We start from the raw sequence: 21,338 nt of genomic DNA, 5'->3' as shown, positions 1-21,338 counted from the left end.
GTTTCCTGTGGGGCTCTTTCTAATGCCTTATCCCCTTCTCCTCCCACATCATCCTGGCATCATCTCCTATAATAAGATTCTAGCAGTTTGTGAATGCTTAAAAATGGTTCAGCTTTCCTTTCCTCAGAAGAGAGCTGGTGGGAAGAAGAAAATTGAAGAGATTTGAGAGATATTTAGGAAGTGGGGTTGAATGACCTTAGTGATGTCCTGGGTTCTGTGGTGGGAACAGGGAAAGGAAGAGGGAGGAGCAACAGGTAAAGGAGCATTGAGGACAGGGTGGTAGGTTGTACTGGGGAGGAAGAGTATGGGATTATCCACTATACACGTTAGTTCCCATCCTCACCAAAATCACCTGTGTCCCTGCATGTGCCCTGCAGTAGACCTTCCCTGCAAGGACTCACCATGGATCCTCTGTGCTCGTGGCTGTATCCCCTTGCCTCATACAGCACACATTGTGGAATGCTTAAAAATATCTTATTTATTTATTTATTTATTTATTTATTTATTTATTTATTTATTATTTTTATTATTATTTTTAATCACGCTGCATTATCTTTCATTAAGTGTAAAGACTTCCAATCACGTCACCTAGAGACCATTTTACCCACTGCTCTATTTGCCCACCTGTCCCTTGTCTCTCTCCTTAACAATGGTGAGGCAGATACCCTTTCTGCAGGGAAGAGCACTCCATGGTTTGTTGCCTTTGCCAATAACAAAAATGTTAGAGAGCCAGGTGGCAAAGCTGTTACCATTGGCATCTTTCATCTGAACTACATCAAAAGAACCAGGGTGCCCCTCTTTGTCGGTGATCACGCCAGTTTCTTCCCAGGTTCACACCTCTGGTCCCCATACACAGATTACCAGTGTCAAACTTGATGAAATCAGTCATCTTTCCAGCCCCCAAATTAATCTGAGTGCTGTCATTCACCTTGATGAGGGAATCAGGATAGCAGATGGTGTGAGCATCATGGGTCTCTGGATAAAGAATTCCTTTTGTCCCCACAAAGATCTTTCTCACTTTGCACAACTTATACTTGGCCTCCTCGAGTGTAATCCAATGAACAGCAAAGTGACCCTCGGTGTCATAGATCAGATGGAATTTCTCCCCAGTCTTATCAGTGCTGATGACATCCATTGAACCAGTAGGGTAAGTTCTATCAGTTCGGACCTTGCCATCAATCTTAATAAAACGCTGCATACGGATCTTTACTTCACCTCCTGTCAGGCCATCCTTAAGTCTTTTCCTTAGGAAAATGATGAGAGGGAGACATTCTTTCAGCTTATGGGGACCAGTAGATGGGCAAGAGGCAAACACACCAGTTTACCCAGCAGCCAATGCTTTGGAGCTGCTACACTCTTCAGATGGCACCATGAGCCATGGCTGTGCTGGGCATGAAAAGAAGATTGCCTCCTTCCAGTACATTAGAAAAGAGAGCTAAAAGTATCTTTTTAGAAAAAGGTTTGATAGGGCCCATTTAAGATTGTTCAGGGAAGAATGTGCTGTCATATCTTGTTGCATACAATTGGAGTTATAAAACAGAAGAAAAAAAAAGACAAACATTGGAATTTTAAAATGTATTATGGCATTAACCGAACATCAGAAAGATGACACAACACATTGGATCCAATCAGTGAAGTGATATTTACTGAGCATCTGTTGTGGACAAGGCTCTGTGTTAGGGCCTTTGGGTAATCATATAGGGTTTGCTCACCAAGGGCTTGCTCAGGGGAGATCTGGCTTATACCTGTTGTCCCAGCTGAATTATTAACAGTTCTCTCTTGTGCTCTAATGTGTTCTTATCTGGACAATATATTAATTGATCACCCTATCCCTGGGGAATATGAATAATTCCAATTCAAATCAAGAAAGGGGATTGTTTTTGATATCAGATTGGTTGAGGGTCAGAGTCAGCAGGCAGGCATGGGGGAATTTAGGGCTATCATGAGGAAATTCACTCCAGAAAATTATTGGGAGAAACAAACAAACAGACCTCAAAATCCAAACAGAATCAAGAAATCTCTAGAAGGAAGAGTCTAAATGGCCTCATTTTCCAGATGTTGCCATCCCTTCTTGGTTTGAAATTTCCACTGTAAGAGTTATTCCCTGGGTTTCTACACAAAAGCAGTGGGGAAGCCGCAGACTCTCGTCTTCAGAATTCCATTATAAAGGAACAGTATGGCTAGAGAAGGACTGAGACCTCTCCCTCCCATTCCTGGAAAGTCTTTCCTCATTGGCTGATGAGCAACACTACCAAGTTTGGAGACTGCTTGGTTTTCCCCTTGGCAGGGGACAGGGAAAACAAGAAGGCATAAATCCTGGGGGAAGCTTGATCAAAACTGATGATTGCCAGGACCCCGTGTGAGCCTTTAAAGGGCAGAGGAGTTCGGTCCTGCGTACCTGGAAGAGCTGGGACATTGTAACTGGAAGGAGGTGGTCACGAGAGAGAAACCAGAATGAAATCAAGTATAATGATACAGAGGACTTTTTTTTTTTTTCCATAAGAATTCAAGGGACTGGTCCTCATGATCATGATGAAAACAGAGACAGTAGCACACTGTGATGAATGGGGGGTTGTCCCAGGAGCAGAGGAGTGCCGGACAGGTGCTAGAGAGGGAAAGAGTGCTGCTGGATGTTGTGAGTGGGAAATCAAGGGAGGGAGAGAGACAGGTGCCTAAAGAGGATTTTTTTAGGATCTTTTACTGTGTATGGGTTTGTAAAAACTCTTTTCCTGATCTATGGGAATTGCATAAGCTTTACCAGCTTCACCCAATAGTGTGGACTCTGGCAAGGGTCTGGGGACCTCCATGTATGCCAAGCACATATTTGACAGAATAAAGATTGTAGATGTAATTAATAAAATATAAATGAGCAAAAGCATTACCGAAGTCACAATGACTTCTCGTTATATATATCTTCCCATCAATAGATAATAAAAAGAAGAGCTATTTTTGTGTGGGAGTGTGAGGACAAGTCTTGGAAGGTTTCAGAAGCAGGAAGGTGACAAACGCAGGTCTAGGGGCATCCTCAATTCTTTACTCATTCTCTTGTGTCTTTACTCCTTTATTCGTCAACATATAGTGTCGAACTTTCCTATAGAAATGGCATACAGTTTTTGCTTTTAATAAAAACCTAGAGGTTATTTCTGACATAGGAATTTGGTGTTTCCTTGAGTTTTCTCTTAGAAGATGGGATTAAAAAAAAAAAAGAGGCAGGTACATGTTTAAAGCATGTCTTGGATGTTTTCTTTGACTATGACAATGTTAAAAATACAGATGCGCAAAACAAAATGGACTTCTCTCCAAATGGACTTTATTTCTGTGGTGATTAATTAATAGCATTGTGTTCTGGCACATAATTCTTGTGTTTCCCCTCATAACGACCCTCTTCTCTCTGCTCTGGTTCAGCCGCTTAGCTGCTATACAGATTACTCTTTTTTTTAAAAAAATATTTTATTTATTTATTTGACAGAGAGAGAGAGCGCAAGAGAGGGGACACAAGCAGGGGGGAGTGGGAGAGGGAGAAGCAGACTCCTCACTGGGCAGGGAGCCCTATGCGGGGCTTGATCCCAGGACCCTGGGATCATGACCTGAGCCGAAGGCAGATGCTTAACAACTGAGCCACCCAGGCGCCCCTGTACAGATTACTCTTGCCATACTTTCTGCTCAGGGTGAGTATTTAGGGATTATAGTATTGTGTGCGATGTGCATGCATATTTCGGTTCCAGCTTCTTTCACTTAACATAGTGAATGTTCATTTTCCCACATCATTCAATTTTCATTTAAAATTACTGTTTTCCCAGATTCCCATATGTATATTCTATAATTCACTTAACTCTTTTGTGGGTAATTTCTAGATTTTTATCATTAGAAATAACACTGTGGTCTCCATCATTGTGGAGGCATGTTACCCTCCCCTTCCCCCCAATTGTTCTTCTGGAAGTGGCAGCCTGATGTCCTCTGCGCCCCACATTCTGGCCCTCTCAGCCACACACTCCAGAGGGGCTGGGGAGTCGAGCATAAGGCCTAGGGCTAATCACAGGATTCCCTTGCCCACAGCAATTGGCTCTGCCATGGGCTTGTGTTCCAAACAGAGTCAGCTAGACGCGGTGAGTTTTGGGCTGAGATTCTGAGCTACTCAGACTTTTTCCTCAAAGGATTTACAAATGAGAGGCCACAAAAGAGATACTGGTGAGACTGTCTTGCCACCACAGGGAGCCTCAGAATGACACCCATGAGGAAAGCAGGGTGGAACCGAAAGACAGAAACAACAGAAAACAACAACAAACAACAAACAAAACCGGAGTTTTGACAAGGTCGGTTAAACTCTGGCTTCAACCTTTTCTGCATCTGGACTTTTCATTTGTTGAACCAAGAAATCCTGCAGCTACACCCCTCCCCCCTATACACACACACACACACACACACACCCCTTATTTTTAAATGTGTTTGCATTGAGAGCTTGGTCTCTCGATGAGAGAGCCCTGTTGTCACCTTTTTGTTTGCATGTCATTGACTTCACAGCAAATTATGTCTTTTGGATGATAGGACCTAACATGTTTTCAATGTTCACCTTGTGTCAGGCAACATGTTAAAGACTTTACCTTCATTATCATATTGAGGCCTTCCAAGAGTCACTGGAGGTAGCTACTATTACAATCTCCGTTTTACACATAAGGACACTGAGGCTCAGAGAAAAGACCAGAACAAAACATTAGTGCTGAGTCACAGGCTAACAAATAGCAGAGCCAGGATTCCTCCCTAGGTCTGTCTGTCTCCGGAGACAAAGCTACATCACAATCTGCCCTTCTGTTTCTCCTCTAATTTCCTTTATTTATTCCCTAAGAACAAAATGAATTTTGTGTGAAATCAGAAAGACCAGAGCAAGTAAAGCCCCTTTGAAAAGAAGTGTAGTTAAAGGTTTTGGTGTTTGTGTGCGCATGTGTGTGTGTGAGTGCAATGGGTGGACATTAGGATTCTTTCCCATCACAGAGTCTCAGAGTCTAAGAAGTCTAGTCTATCCAGAGTGAGAGCTCATGTGGAAATGTGAGTGATAAGATTAGAGCAGATTTTGAGTCCTACTTTAAAAAGTCTAATTGTGATATTATAAGCAACACCCTTGGTTCCTTCAGAAGGTGTAGTGGACTATTGCTTTGGTGTCCCTAGTATTCATGCCCTGTGTACTTCCCTCCATGTTGATTACAGCTTGGCCATTTAACAAGCCTTGGCCAATATGACATTAGCAGACACAGTGCAAAAGGAAGGTCAATAAGCTTTTGCACACTGGGGTTTATTCTCTTAGAAGGCTCTTTCTTAGAACCCAGCTGCCACCTGGGAAGAATCCTAAGCAGCCAGAGAAAAGTCCATGGAGAAGTGAGGTCACCTGGCTGACAGCTGTAGCACTGCTCCCCATTGGCGTCCCATCCCCCTTAGCAGCCATTTGAAATGAGGCCATTTGGATGGCCCAGTCATCCTAGCGTCCTGGTCACCACAGCATAGGGCAGAAGAACTGCCCAGCCAGCCCTTAGAATGGTGAAAAATAATAAATTGTTGCTATTTTGAGCCACTAAGTTTGAGGGAGTTTGTGATGCAATAATAGATCATGGAAAGGGTTGAAAATGTTCTTCCTGCTTTCCACCCTCCCTTTCAACCTTCTGGCAAATATAATGTGCTCTTTGGACAATGCAAAGATAAAGAGAAGAAAGCCTCATGACCCCTGTCCTGATTCTTGCACCTCTCACTCTACCCTGCATTTTTTTGAACTTGAGGCTTTTATTTACAGCTGGCTGTCAATATTTCTTTTCTTTCTTTCTTTCTTTTTTTTTTTTTTAAGATTTTATTTATTTATTTGACAGAGAGAGACACAGCGAGAGAGGGAACACAAGCAGAGGCAGAGGGAGAGGGAGAAGCAGACTCCTCACTGGGCAGGGAGCCCGATGCGGGGCTCGATCCCAGGACCCTGAGATCATGACCTGAGCTGAAGGCAGACACTTAAGGACTGAGCCACCCAGGCACCCCGGCTGTCAATATTTCTAAGGCAGAATTCATTTTCTTTGACATCAAAACTCTCCTCTTCCTCCTTTCTCCATTTTGGTTGTTGATATTGCCCTGTACCCAGTTGGCCAAGTTAGACATCTCAGATGCATGTGACTCTCCCTCACTCTCACTCCCTGTGGTGAACAGCTCCTCCTGCTCGCTCCTCATCGCTCGGCTGCCAGCCCGGGGCAGGCTTCCCCGGAGAGGGGAGAGCCTGCATGCCAGGAGATCTAATACAGCTCTAGTGGAAGGTGTAGCCCCAGGAGCGTTGCAGCTACAACACTGTTCTAGAAAAAAAGGGAGTGGCTAGGCCTCTGGCCAGGATGGAAAAATCTCTCTTCTGGCAGTTGTACCTCCAGAGAGAATGAGTATAGTTTCTGTCCGCCCCCCCACCCCCACCCCAGCCCCAGTCTTCGTTGGATGAAGGCTCAGTGGCAGTCAGGGCAGGTTGAACACAAAAGAGACTGTGCTCCCTGATCATTTTAGACTTATCCTGGCATCCTCCTTTGTGCAAAACTTGGAACACTTGCTCACATTTTCCAAAAAGTGTTTTTAAAAACCCCAAAACATATTTAATTAATATGGAGTTGAATCAACTGCGCTACATTTAGAGTGTGTTATATTGTAACAAGCATGAAGTATCCTGGCACATTTTTAGCCAGGCAATCTGGTTACATTGCCTTCTTCTTGGTATACAATAATATCCTAGAAACTAGGAGCCGCATATCATTCTTGGTTTCCTTTCTCCATTTTCCAAAGACAGCTTATCCTTCCTATTCAGCACTAGATGAGGAGCCAAGAGACGTGGTCTAGGAGCTGCTGCTGGTCTGGATGTGGTGCCTTAGTGCATGTTAGAAGAAGGGGTCTTCTGTGAGTGGCGGCGGCTGCCCCTCACAGAGGTGCCCCTCCTTCTGGGTGGATGCTACTCCCATCCCAAAGCATGGAGCTTGGCTGAGAGAGTACAGGCTGCATTCTAGTCTCCACTTGCCTCCTTGGCCACAGGCCTTTGCACAGTGCACAAAGCATACACCTGTTCTTACATCTCTCCTGGAACTCTGGTGCAGCACTGCTATCAGCAAGTTGTATGACTTCACGTGTCTGGATCTGGGTTTCCTCAGTGGGGACAGAGCATTACATTTGGGGCCCAGATACCTGGGTTGGAGTCTTACCTCCTCTTCTTAGTCACAACATGACCCTGAGCAAGTCCTTGACCTCAGTGGGCCCTAATTTTCTGGTTTGGAAAGTAGAGGTGGGTAAATTAGAGAATTCCAAGAATCGCCTTCCAAATTAAAAAAAAAAACCTTGGATACTAACATGTTGCAGAAAGGCAAGTATTCAAAATCTTCAAGTTTCATGACAGGACTTGCTTTTAATAGTCTGCTGCCATCTTCTTCCCCTTATGGCAAGTCAGTCAATTAGTCAATTTCTCTGCATTTTAGTTTTGCTCTATTTGTCAAATGGAGATACTAAGAGATGCCTTGGAGGGATTCAGGGAGGATAAACCAATTAATGGTCATAAAGCCCTAGTGGCCGTGTGCCTGCTAAGTGGTCATGATTCTAAACAGATCTTTATAGTTCCTTGGCTGCTCACGGCCTGAGCGTCAGACAGCACCATTTATGACATGATGTTCTTTTTCATCAAAACAGACACGCTGAGGCATTGAGAGGAAGCATGTCAGAAGCAAAGGCCAGAATATTGACTAGGACAGAGCCGGGGCAGGGGGTGCAGAGGAGAGGAGGCATGAGTTGAGAGAGGAAAAAATCTGTGAATGGAAGGAATTGCTGTTGGGGTTGAGATTTGGGAAAGCCTGAGTTCGTGGGAGGTTTCTCTTGCTGCTAGGATTAGGTAAAAGAGGAAGGGATGGTGCCATGATGGGCAGAAGCATACTCTGGCTCTGTATCTGTCCTTGGTGCTCCTGGCTTTGGGTTCCACATTCTTTCTCCTGATGTATCTTGGTTATGTGGGATGGGGAAGGCAAGGAAGCAGCTGTAAGGAAGGCAGAATCCACTTCCTTAAGAGTTAATCTTGCTATGACACTGAAGATCCTAGCCAGGTCATTCAAAATGCCAGTATAGTATTTAACTTTTTGATCTAAGTTAAGTTCTGGGCAGGTTGGCACTTCAGAAACTAGAAAGCATATTTCAGAATAGAACATAAACACGAGCCATTGTCTGTGTCTCCATTTTAATTCTTCCTTAAAGCTTTTTCAGTTGAAATTAATTTCTTCTTCCTAACGCTTCCATATTGCTTTTTGGACTGCTGTATATTAGAGGTATTTATGTAACTACCGTAATAACTTGTAAGTCCCTTGAGGGCAGAGAACATATTATTTATCTGTGAGTTTTTATAGTGTCTAGCATACCACTTTCAAACCAGAAAGTCTGCAATAGCTACTTAAGAAGCTCAGTCGTGTTATGTTATGTGAAGAAAGAACATGGAAGAATTAAATGACAAGGTTTTAGAATTTCAGGATTTTAAATTTTTCTGGATTTATCCACCAGGTAAATCCCATCATTTTCTTTCTCCTTGATTTAACATCCTCTCTGAGGCTGGAATTCTCCTTTTGATGTAATAACACAGGATTAGTTTATTTGGTAATCTAATCATATCACATTGGAAAGCAGAGGGCAGTGATATAAGGGAAAAAATGAGATGAGATTAATTTTGTTGGGGGCAAGCAATGGGGGCATATATCTACAATGGAAAAGGATGGATAATGTGACAGAAGTAGCAATGGAAAAGAGGAAAAGCAAAGCCTCTATAAGTTGGCCTTTGGGCAGATTGTTTTTCATTTATATAAATTTTCACTCAGATGGGTCCTCTCTGCAAGTCCCTTGATACGAAACAACGGAAGTCCTCGGTTGCCCTATGTCACCAAGAACATTAAATGAAATAAACACTGATTCTGTCTTACGATTTGGTTGAACTTTGGGTAATGATGTATGTTGTCAGCAGATCCTCGTAATTCTTACCAAATAAATCGCTAAGGAATATTTACCTTTGTACTCATTGTATCTAGAAAGGAGAGGTATAAGGTTGTATTTCCATGCTTTTTGTGGGCAAAAGGAAAGTTTACTGACCCTTAAGTCATATGCTTTCACCTTCAGTGGGAAAATATATGGATTGAAAATGTTTCAGATATGCCTTTGCATCAAGAAGTTATCTGGTCTTTTCTCTCCTTTCACAAATGAGGACACTGAGGCCCAGAGAGCTTAGTTGCTATCCCCAAGGCAGCAAGGCTGGGATCAGAACACAGGTTTCTGACTCTGAGTCATGGACATTATGCTACTTTTTTCCTCCTGTGATGATATTGTCTGGCTTGAATTCATAGAAGTCACTATTTTTGTTTGATCTTATATTTTTCTTCATTCAGTGTATCAGATACAGTTCAACACATTGCCTTCTGGGTAGGCTGGTTCCCAGGATGTGCCCTTTTCTGGCATTGGGGTCTTTGTGGTAAAGATGTTAGGCCCCTCCTACCCCAGAGCCTCTGTGACCATTCCCAGAGGTTTAACTTAGTATATTTAGAAGCTGGCAAAGGATTTCTTTGAATAATGGAATCCATAATATGCGATGTAAACCATTTATTGTTGCTACTGTATCAGTAAGGAATGCTTTAGGCTGCAAGTATGCTGACTGACTGGCTTAAGCAATAAAATGTTTAATTATCTCACATACAAGTGGGTGAGCAGAGGCTCAACAATGTCCTCAAAGTCCAAGAATCTATCTTTCTTCTCCACCATCCTCAGTGTATTGGCATGCTTTTTTGTTGCCTCAACATTACCGAATTGTTTCTAGATACTACGTTTGTATGGCAGCAACAAGGGGAATGGGTCCAGTACTGGTGATCTTTTTTCCTTTTTTTGTTTTTTAGAAGCCTGTCTACCCCTGACTTACGGACTTCCTACTTCTTCTTGGTCAGAACTATGTCATATGTTCACTCTTGTCTGAAAAGGGGCTGGAAAAGAGTTATATAGCTTTTTTTTTTTTTTAAGATTTTATTTATTTATTTGAGAGAGAGAGAGAGAGATCATGAGCCGAGGGAGGGGGAGGGGCAGAGGGAGAAAGAGAAGCAGACTCCCCACTGAGCAGGGAGCCCGGTGCGGGGCTTGATCCCAGGACCCTGGGATCATGACATGAGCTGAAGGCAGACACTTAACCGACTGAGCCACCCAGGTGCCCCAAGAGTTCTATAGCTTTTATGAGCCTCTGTAGTGGATGTGGGAAAGAGAAGTATTCTAGGTGTAACTGCTGAGTTAGCCAATCTTCAATGTAATGTAGCCCAGGAATAAATATATACAACTATAAGTAATATTCTATATTAATTTCTTTTTAAATAAAGTTTAAAAAGTTTATTTATTTTTTTTAGTAATCTCTATACCCAATGTGGGGCTTAAATTCACAACTCCAAGATCAAGAGTTGCATGCTCTTCCAACTGAGCTAGCCAGGTGTCCCTCTATATCAACTTCGAATTCTGCAGTTCATTGTCTGTCCATTTGCCCTCACGGAGAAGTCAGAAGATAGGCTTCTTTGTCTGGTTAGATTCAAGAGAATTGACTGGGATTGCCAAGTAGGCTCAAACTGAGGGACATGCAAAATTAAAGGGTCAGTAGGCAGGCTGGGATCAAGATGTGAGTAAAAATAGGTCATTCAAAGGAGAGAAAGTACATCAAAGTGGTTGAGTTATGGGCTCTCAAGCCAGATGATTCTGGGTTTAAGTTCTGGCTCTGTCACTTCCTAACTATGTGACTTCACCAAATTACATAACCACTCTAGGCCTCAGTTTCCTCCTGAGTTTAATGAGGATAATACCTCATGCATTAGGTTGTTGTGAGGAGTTATATTTGTAAGTCCCTCAGCATAGTGTGGCTAATAGTAAGTGTTCAGTGTCGTCATCATTATCATCATGGTCATCATCATGGTCGTCATCCAAACTGCAGGGGTGTCAGGTCCAGGCATTAGGAATTGGCATATAGAAGGAAGAACTCCCAGAGCCTGAGGTATGAGAGGAGGTTAAATGGAAAAGCAAGAGAATGAAGTCAGGCAATGCATATTCTCTGCAGTGAGGGTGGGCTGCCTCCATTAAAAGGATTCCCCGTTGCAAGATAATACGAATGACTCATATATGGGGGTATAACTCTTATCTTGTGGCTTAAACATACCTTCTGGAAGGTGTCATACTGCAGAGGATTCCAGAGTACAGAAATGGGATGGTGGAGGGAAGAAATGCTGCCAGGAGCGCTCTAAGGAGGGGGGAGTGGGGTGGGAGTCTTTTGGTTAAGGAACTTCTGCCAAGAATGCCACGGGCCTATGGGATCCATTCACTACAGAAACCATAAAGCATTAGTTTCTCCCTTTGATCTGCTGGCCCTGCTTTGATAGATTGATCGGTCGTGTGGGGGTGCACACGCGCATGAGTATGTGTGTGTGTGTGTTTTATGGGTCATTTGCAGAGCCCACTTACACAGCAGTAGCTCTAAGTGGGGTGGGCATTTGGGCTCATTGGAAAGCTGGCTTCACAGAGTGGTGTGATGTGTCTAAGTCTGTCACTGGCCAGGAACTAGGGGGAGTGGAGATGCAAGGCAAAGTTTAGGTGGTTTCCATCCTCCTCTGGGGCTGTTTATCTGTCTCAATAACTGTTACTAGTCAGTTACATGGCTTTCCTCCCCTTCCAGAAAGACCTGATGTATATAACTTTAAACACATATGCTAGACACGATTATTTATGTTAACTGACTTAATCCACAAAACAACCCTGTGAGGTAGTTACAGTGATTACCCTGATTTTTACAGATTAAAAAAAAAAAAAAAAACAAAACTGAGGCCAAGTAACTATAAAGATTGTAAAGGCATCTGGAAAGTTTGGGAAAAAACTTGTTTGGAAAGGAGATGTGGTTAGGTCCAAACCTGAGCTTCATGCTAAGACCCGTGACTTCAGCAAGGCTAGGAAAACTGGTCTGTGATTGTTCTTAAAGATTGTTTTCTTCTAACTTCTACACAAAGAAGTGGAGATTAATGAAGCATTGATCTAAACCCTTTGTACTATGACAGAAATAGTAAAAAAAGAGAAGAGCTCATGTTCTGGGCCTTTCCTGACATATGTGAGCCAATGACTTGTTCAAGACTTTGCCCTCAAAGTATCCCCACAGTGAGATGACTGACAGCAGGGGTTTGCCCTCCAGTTTGTAGGGGGGCAGTTTTTAGGAGTTCAGCCTTGACGGAGAGGTTTGAAGTGAGGGAAGGTTGTTGAAGAAAAGGTTATAAAGATTGAGCTGGGTCTTGTGAAGGATGAATAGAAGATGATCGGGCAGGAAAGTCCTAGCATGGGCAAAGATATGGAAGCAGAAAAAAAAAAATACGGGACTTAATTCATTTGGACTGGAATATAGGGCATATGAAGGGGAATGTTTGGAAGTAGGAAGAGTGGGCGATGGATCATGGAAGACTTTAAATGCCAGGCCAAGGGGTATGAATTCTACTGAGAAGGCAATGGGGAACCTATTAAATAAGCTCTCAGGAAAAATGTGGGCCCTGGAGAAAGGACAACTTGTATTTCCCACATATCCACGTAGAAACTCGACCTGGGCTCTTCTGGTCACTGCCTGCCTTGTGACTGCAGTTGCAGGCTGTGGCAGCCTACCTCTCTCCTCATTAAGGAGTTCCTGACCCCCACCACGTGTCTGGGCATCAGACTGAGGCAAGGAACCATTCCGTACGTGGTAAATGAGTGGGACTAAGATTTGTATTTTCTGACTCTCAGATCAGTTTGTTCACTTCACAAATATTTTTGAGCATCTTTTTAGGTACAGCAAATACAATCACTGTTTTAGGAAAAATGGTCATCCCCAAGCTTAATCTACTCATAGTTTATTGGCTCAATCTTCAAATTCTTGGATCTGACCTTTTCATAGTGCTTCTGTGGGGCGTCCAGATCTGAGACGCCATTATCCCTTGCCCAACTCCATTCATAGCCTCTTAACAGAGCCTCACGGGTTTTATTCTTGAGACTGTCTACGCATACAGCAGCCGGGCAATCTCATGAAAGCAGAAGTCAGATCTTGCCACTCACCTTCATAAAACCCTTCAGTGGCTCCCATTACACTTACATTAAAATTCAAACATCTCTCCATAGGCCACACATCCTTGTATAAATATCCCCTGCCAAGACTTCTGATCTTACCTTTCACCTCTTTCTCCCTTGTTCTCTATGCTCACTGGCCTCTTGCTGTTTCTTGTTCAGTCATAGTGTATTCCTGCCTCAGGACCTTTACTCTTGCCAGTCGCTCTGCTTGGAATGTTCTTCTCCCAGATTCCAGCATGGCTGCACACCACCCACCCCCCACCAACCTCATGCCATTCAAATCTCTATTTGAATATTGACTCCTCAGAGAGCCATTCTCTGATTAGCTATCTAGCTATTTTTATGGCACCTAGCACTACCTGAAATCATACTTCTGTTGGTTTACTGTGTTTATTACTCGCTAGAATGTACGCTCTGTGAAAAGAGTGTTTGTTTACCTGTTCATTGTGCGGTCCTCAGCACCTACAACAGGGCCTGGCACACAATAAATAGTATCAAATGAATGAATGATTATTATTGGGGCTTCTTTCACAACATTGAAGGAGAGTTGTTTTATCCCTCAAAAACGTAACCTCTATTTATATGAAAAACAAACAAAACAAAAAACAAAAAACACCTATTTTTATGTTTTCCTCACTTATCACAGCTCTGAATTTGCCCCTCTTGACTCTTGCACCTCCCAAGTAAGTGACATCCATTTTGGCATGAAAATGGGCAGTACTCAAGTAGTAGAGTGCATTTCTGATTTTAATTCCCTTGGCTGCTGTGAATAGTTTTTCTCTGGTTGTTAGTAATTAAAACAAACAAGCAGAAAGACTCATATTATTCTAGCTCATTGCCAAATTGGATATTGCTCAACTCAAAATTAAATGTACACACACCCATAAAACTAGCCAAACTGGCTATTACAATTACATAAAGATCTTTGTGTTCATTAGCAGTGTTGCCTTTCAAGGGTTTATCCTGTTTGGCATAGACATCAAAGTAACAGTCATAAAGACGTCTACAAAAATTTGGAGCATGTAGATGTGGAAAAAATTTTAAGATTTTTTGAGAAAAGGTTTTGTTTCCAGCTAAACTGCAAGGCAGAGAGTAAAGAAATTCGGTGTTTTGTCAAAACTTGGTACTTTATGACCAACTGTCACAGTCACCTAAAAATGGCAGATATGATTCAGCTTTGTATTCTGCACCTTGGGAATTAGTGTCAGAATACCAGCCCTGATCTCTTTAGTGAATGATTCATTCGCTAACGTGATTAAGGACTCTGAGAGCCAGAAAATGTTGGCCACTAATGTCAGATTTTTAGAAGCTGCCTAGTTTAATGGCATTGGGGATATGTTCGTTTGTACTCGGGTGGGGGGAGAAGGGGTCCTGAGTCTGCTGTTCTGATTTTTAATATTTTTATTTGAACCAGGAAAATTAGCTTCTTAGGAGTTCTATAGCTGTCCTTTTTCTTTTTAGAGAGAGAGAGAGCGCGCACACGCATGTGTGCGGTGGGGGGTGGAGGGGGCAGGTAGAAGGAGAGGGAGAGAAAGAATCCCCAGCAGACTCCACACCCAGCGCAGAGCCTGACACAGGGCTCGATCCCACGACCCCGAGATCATGACCTGAGCTGAAATCAAGAGTATGTCACTTAACCAACCAAGCCACCCAGGCACCCCGTCCATTTCTTTCTTTCTTTTCTTTCTTTCTTTCTTTCTTTCTTTCTTTCTTTCTTTCTTTCTTTCTTTCTTTCTTTCTTTCTTTCTTTCTTTCTTCTTTCTTTCTTTCTTTCTTTCTTTTCTTTCTTCTTTCTTTCTTTCTTTTTTCTTTTTTTTTTAAATGGGTAGTACCTATCCATGAGAAAAACAAAACAATACCACTCTGGAGAATTAAGAATGGAAAATAGTGACGAAGCCTCATCAAGAAAACCTTGCAAATTAAGTTCCTAGAGATTTGATGAGTGTGTTGAATAAAAAATATTTAGCTTCGATTCATCATTTGACTCAAAGGCATGGCTCTGTATCTTTTTGAATATAAGGAATTCAGAAAAATTGGGGCAGATGGTCAGATTGAGAATGTTATGTGACTATGTGGTTACATGTCTATGTCTAAGGGTTGACTGTGAGCGCCTCAAAGTTAGAAGGGTATTCATCTTCACTTCCCACCATCTGGCCTGGGAAGTTGTGTAGCTTCATGACAAGCATGATTGTGATGATGCTGGTAATGGCTAATGTTACTCAGCTTGCCGGATGCCAGACACGATGCTCCTTTGCATACACTACCTTATTTAATTCTTATAATATATTCTGTCCCCATTTTGTGAAGAAACGAAGGCTTAGAGATGTTCATAAATTTGTCCACAGCCCCAGAGCTAGTGAAGTACTGAACCTGGGATTTGAAACCATTTCTGTTCTTTTTCCTAACAACATGTTAATTAGCACACTCTGTTTGTTGTCAGAGAGTGTAGTTAACCGAGGAGCCCCTCCTCAACCTGGCCACATGACTCAGTCAAGAATTAAAAGGTGACAAATAGAATCAGACAATACTAATGTCCTAGAACTAATCACGAGTGCACCAACCAGTAAGAGAAGCGAAAATTTCAGTGTGAGTAACAAGAGATGGAGGGATTACCTGCGTCAGGGATTAGCTCCAAATGTGAGGAGGACGGTGGACTTAAGAAAAAGCCGAGAGAAAAGAAAGTGCCACAAAAGGGAAACCAAGTAGGAATTTTTATTTTATTATTTTTTTTAACGAGAAGGTAGATTTTCATTCCGGGAAGTTTCCAAAGTGTTGCTTTTAAGCCCCCATCTTGTTCAGATTCCTGCTGGTATGCATGGAGCTGGAGAAAAGAAAGCGCATGGAAAGGTTTGAGCATGCCTCTGAACACTGAGCCGCGCTCCTCACCCCCTCCCAGTGATATGGGCTTTGGAAGCAAATGGGTGGAAAGTTTTGCCCACTTTGGCTTCCCTCACTTTTTTGTGTGGGTGTAGGTTTGTGTGCCCGACTCTTCCATGGGGAGTTCAGGTTGCTTTACCTGCTATGGAGTCTTAACAGGGTGAGACATGTGCCTGTGGTTGCAGGCCTGTCCCGGGAAAACTTGTCATACTGGATATGGAAATCGTTAGAGCAAAGTGGGAGGCCAGGTTGTCTTATTTTCCTGCTGATACTTGGGTTGCTTTCCCCTGGCCCAGCCAGAGCATGGCATCATGGGATGAGTGGGACCAAGAGGAGACCATTTGCATGTAATGCTCACCTGGCAGGTCTGGATATTTTAGCCAAGAGTGCCATTTGCACAGACAACAGGCATTCAAAAAGAATGTCCCCATCAGAAAGCAAAGGGGAAAAAAAAAATCATAGGCTTTTCTAGCCTTTATTACCTCTCCTTGCTCTGGGTCCCACCATCCTGATGGCTCTCAAGCTTTTCAGACAGATCCTTTTCAGATTTCCTCCTTTGGTCTTTGATTCTCTGTCAGGACTGTCCTCTGGCTTCTACTGGACCAGTGGTTTTTGAAGAACTGATTTGAGCGTCAGTAGTAGGTGCTGCAGACCTGCTGTAGGCAAAGGTAGCCGGGTTTCATAAAGCCAGCATCAGCAGCCACTGATGGAGGTGCTTTGCCTAATGTGATTACATAAAAATTAATGAAGAGGAAACATCTTTGTTAAGAGATTTAATTTGGATAAACCTTATCAAGCTTGTCTGCTTAATTGGAGTTTATCTGACCCTTTCTGCTTTGTTTTTGTTCTGTTTTTCTTTGTTCCGCAAATTTTCCAAAAACAGTTACTAGTCTGATAGTCTCCCTACTTCCTTCTCTAGAGCAGATGGGAACTTGGTGAGACCAGACATTCTTCTGATACTTTAACTTCCACTTCAGGGGAAACAAACAAGAGCATACAGAGGCGTGCAGATGCAAAGCAGAGGGAGACAGGAGCAGAGCTGATTAAAAACCCTTCCTCCTCCCAAGGGTTCCAGTGAGAAGCAGCAGAACATTGGAGGAGTTCAGGTATTTTCTCCATCTTGGTTTACCTGGTTTATGACTGGTATCAGTCCAAAGGTGGAGAAAACACGAACAAAGTGTGTTTGGCCATATTTTTCAGTGCATTTAGTTCTTGTGAAGTGTAACCAACACATGGGTTCCTGGAACGTGGAATTGTCTTTCTTTCTTTCTTGTACCCAACAAGCAGAAACTATAAAATGAATGTCACTCTTCTTCCAATCGTCCCAATAGGGCAAATTGTCTTTAAAAGGTGTTCACTCCAGTTAAAAAGCAAAAAATTAAGCACTTCCACCAAACCATTTCCTTTCCTAGCAGGTAGCTGTGGATCTGTGAGAGCTGCTCGATTTTGAGAGCTCCAACCCAGAGGATGCACGGTCTTGTCCGCTGCCTGTCTCCTCCTCTGGCTCCCGGGTCTTTCTGAATCCATGTTTGTTTCCCAAAATGTACATGGGCCAAACCTAATCCATATCCACTGCATAGCTAATGTATATGCATCTTTCTCAAGGAGGATGAGATAGTCATTGTTTCCAATCTCCCAATGTGATTTTTTTTTTTCTATGACAGAACCTAATTTCTCACCTCTTTTCATGTTCACTGATTGGTGGTCTACTCTCCTACCTTCCATTTGTGCATCTCACACTTCGCTCATCCGAAAAGGCTCATCAGGTGGAACCATAAGCAGGCGCTGAGTAAGAGGTGACTTTTGGAGGAAAGGAAATGGTTTGGTGGAAGTGCTTAATTTTTTGCTTTTTAACTGGAATGAACACCTTTTAAAGACCATTTGCCCTATTGGGATGATTGGAAGAAGAGTTACATTCATTTTATAGTTTCTGCTTGTTGGGTACAAAAAAGAAAGAAAGACAGTTCCATGTTCCAGGAACCCATGTGTTGGTTACATTTCACAAGAACTAAATGCACTGAAAAATATGGCCAAACACACTTTGTTCATGTTTTCGCCACCTTTGGACTGATACCAGTCATAAAACTCCATCTCGTATAGACAATCTGTTAAACTAAGTTACTAAGAAACCCGAACAGGTGTAAAGGTCATTCTTCGTGTGAGTGGGCTTTCCTTTTGCTGTGGTGACAGCCAAACTCAAACTCACTTCAAGATGGTGTTTTATAGTTGATATTTTAAGCTGTAAACCACATTATGTGATTGTAGAACCGCACCCAGCAGAGTCAATTTTCCTGTTTCGGAACTCTTGGTGTGATTGAGTGCATAATTCATGTTCATTCCTCATGTCCTCACTTTGTTCAGACCTGGAGCTTATAAGCAGGTTGCGCCACTGCATTTTAAACATGTCATCTCTCCCAAGGTGTATTTTAGAAAATATATGGTCAACGAAAAGGTAGCCAAAAGTGCCCTGAGTATGAAGGACAGAAGATGTTAAACTGGAAAGAATTCTATTTCGAGAGAGCCTGAGTAAAATTCGTCAAACATGGGAAGGGCATATAGGTCTGAGGGCAAAAGCAAATGCATTTGAAGTGAAGAGACTACTCGTCTCTACTGTTCTCTGAGCACATATTAGATAACAGGCATTTCGTTAAGCACTTTAGACGCATTATCTCATTAAGTCCTTGATAAGCTTTTGTGAAATATCCAGAACATGGGTTAAGAAAGGTGAATGACTTGCTCAAGTGCTCCTAGCAAGGAATTAGCTGATGTACCATTGCAGCCTAGTGTGGCTTAACTCCTGCTCAGTCTGTGTCCCAAGGCCATCTCTCCATGGAGTCCCTGTGGTGGTCAGCCACATGTCTGCTCCCATGGGTTTTATTTTATTTTATTTTATTTATTTATTTACTTTTTAAGATTTTTATTTATTTATTTGACAGAGAGAGAGACAGCAAGAGAAGGAACACAAGCAGGGGCAGAGGGAGAGGGAGAAGCAGGCTTCCCACTGAGGAGGGAGCCCGATACGGGGCTCGATCTCAGGACCCTGGGATCATGACCTGAGCCGAAGGCAGACTCTTAACTGACTGAGCCACCCAGGCGCCCCTCCCATGGGTTTTAACATTGCAAGGGCAGACGAATCGAAATGTCTTTTTGCATCTGGCTTTGCTTTTCAATGATAAGATAATGAATGGCTGGCAATAATGCTGAAAAAGTAGATGCTTAGCCAAGCCAAAGAGCTTCTATGATTATCTGGATAGAAAAGAAATAATGTGTGATATACAGACTTATCTTGCTTTTCTCTAAAGGGGAGCAATGGTGAGTCATTACTTTTAATAAAGTCAAAGCAGATTTTTTTTTTTTGCATAAAAATCTATTGTTTTTCACAACCCACTCCTACCTTTAAATAAATCTGCTAAGCTGTCTACATTTTAAGTGAAACTTTTCAAATTCCTTTACTGATGGACCTAAAAGCAGGAATGTTTCTTTTCTTCTTCAGTCTTGTCTAAGGAAAAAGAACTCTTCGAGAACCTGATACATGAAGTTGCCTTTGCTGACTTTGGAGATTTCTAGACCAATGCACTTTTTTTCCTCGAAAGATAACACCTTTATAGCAATAATTATTCTGAAATGTACTATCACTTTCCTCTATTCATCTGTGCTATATGATTGTGTAACTTTCACACTTTCAGTCAAATAAGATTAAGAAAAAAGTGCCCATATTCTCCCTAATTAGAAATAGGACCTCAGAGAATTTATAATTTAGTTGGAGAGTCACAAAAAATTATGACACTTTAGTTACTCAGGGGTGGGATTATTGACCAAGGGAGGGATGGAGTAGCGACAGTAGGAGTGTGTTTTGGTTGGGGGTAAGCTGGATGGGTGGTTTGTCACTGCTGCCTGCAATAGATGAAATAAATGAATGAATCAGCATTTGAGCTAGATCTTGAGGGAGCAGTTGAACTTGGTTAGGTGGAAACAAGCAAGAAGAAGAGATTGCCATGCAGCAAGTGGAATATGTAAGAAACTCAAAAATACACATTGGATATGGATGGGATGACAAAGAATATTGGCAAAGACAAAAGATATATTTTTGCCCTACAATTACTGGACCAGATTCTTTTCTTTCTTCTCTAGTTTTCTAGACCTGTGTAGAGGGAAAAAAAAAAAAAAAGGGAATTCTGGTAAGACCTCTAGCTGGCTACAGTAAGATATAGGAGGAAGATTTACCTCCTTTCTTTTTTCCTGCTTTCCATCTTAATCAATGACAGGCACAAACCTTTCTTAGTGCTACTGTTGCCGAGACAATAAATGGAGGAATAAAGTGGTATACATTATAAGGACAGAATGGCTAAAATAAAGATGCTCTATAGTAGGTTTCTCAATCTCAGTGCTATTGGCGTTTTGGGCTGGATAATTTTTGTCTTGGGGGATGGGACCATCTTGTGCAATGTAGCACATCCCTGACTGCCCACCCGGTGCCAGTGGCATCACCACTCACTGACCCCGCTGGGAAAACCAAAAATGTCTCCACTGGGGGGGCAAGATCATCTCCAGTTGAGACCTAGACTTTGCAGTAGATGGATGACGTAGCAACAGGCATGGTTTCTTTATGTCTGGAAACTTGCTGAGCCAGGGTGAAGATTTGTGATCTGAGAAAAGGCAACCACGGCAGGTGCAGCGCTTGAGAAAGGGTAGTGTCTCTGCTCTGAAAGGACCTCAGGGTCAAGAATAAGTCTTGTTCATCTTTGAATTCTCTCCCTGGGGACTAGCACAGTTCCCACCACCTAGAAAATGGTCTATAAATGTTAGTTGAGTAAATGGGATGTTTGCTTAAAGTCTCAGAAGAAATCATTAGGACCAACAGCTATTTACTTGTAGCTTTATCTACTTATTGGCTTATTGTGCTCTATCTGAGGGTCTCTTGAATGTTGCAGAAGTAACCAAGGATACCAGTATGATCACTTGCAGCAAACATGAGGGGAAAAGAATTGAGCAACAAATGTCACAAGGCCTGTTTCTCAGGTTTATGGCCAGATAATGTGGGGTTTGGAAGAGAGAGTATATAGAAGAAGTGAGGCAAGAGCCCTACCATCTTCCAGTGTCCTTTATATTGGGGATTATTTACAGTTTGCAAGTTACTAGTTGCCTGTGAAATTTGCATTTTGTCCTAACCAGAGGTTTACGTATCTTCCTTCCGTGGGAGCAGGTCACAGTTCCTGAGCTGTGGAACCTCTGAAAGCCTTGCCTAGTGAAAAGGGAGGGGAGATGTGGTGGAGAGTCCAGGGATGGGAGATGAGCTCGGTGTGGCACAGATGTGTATGTCCATCCTTCTGCCAACCAAGTGATGG

At 42.5% G+C, this 21,338-nt stretch overlaps 1 pseudogene; it reads right to left on the bottom strand.

Moving 5' to 3' along the window:
* Positions 1 to 612: 612 nt before the first annotated feature.
* LOC118009659 lies at positions 613 to 18,084 on the bottom strand (annotated as a pseudogene).
* Positions 18,085 to 21,338: the final 3,254 nt, after the last annotated feature.

Source organism: Mirounga leonina, unplaced genomic scaffold, assembly GCF_011800145.1.
Source record: "Mirounga leonina isolate KUSES-001 unplaced genomic scaffold, KU_Mleo_1.0 Mir_127, whole genome shotgun sequence".
Lineage (NCBI taxonomy): Eukaryota > Metazoa > Chordata > Mammalia > Carnivora > Phocidae > Mirounga > Mirounga leonina.
Note: the sequence above shows the minus strand (reverse complement) of the source record. Positions and strands in the feature narration are given on the sequence as shown.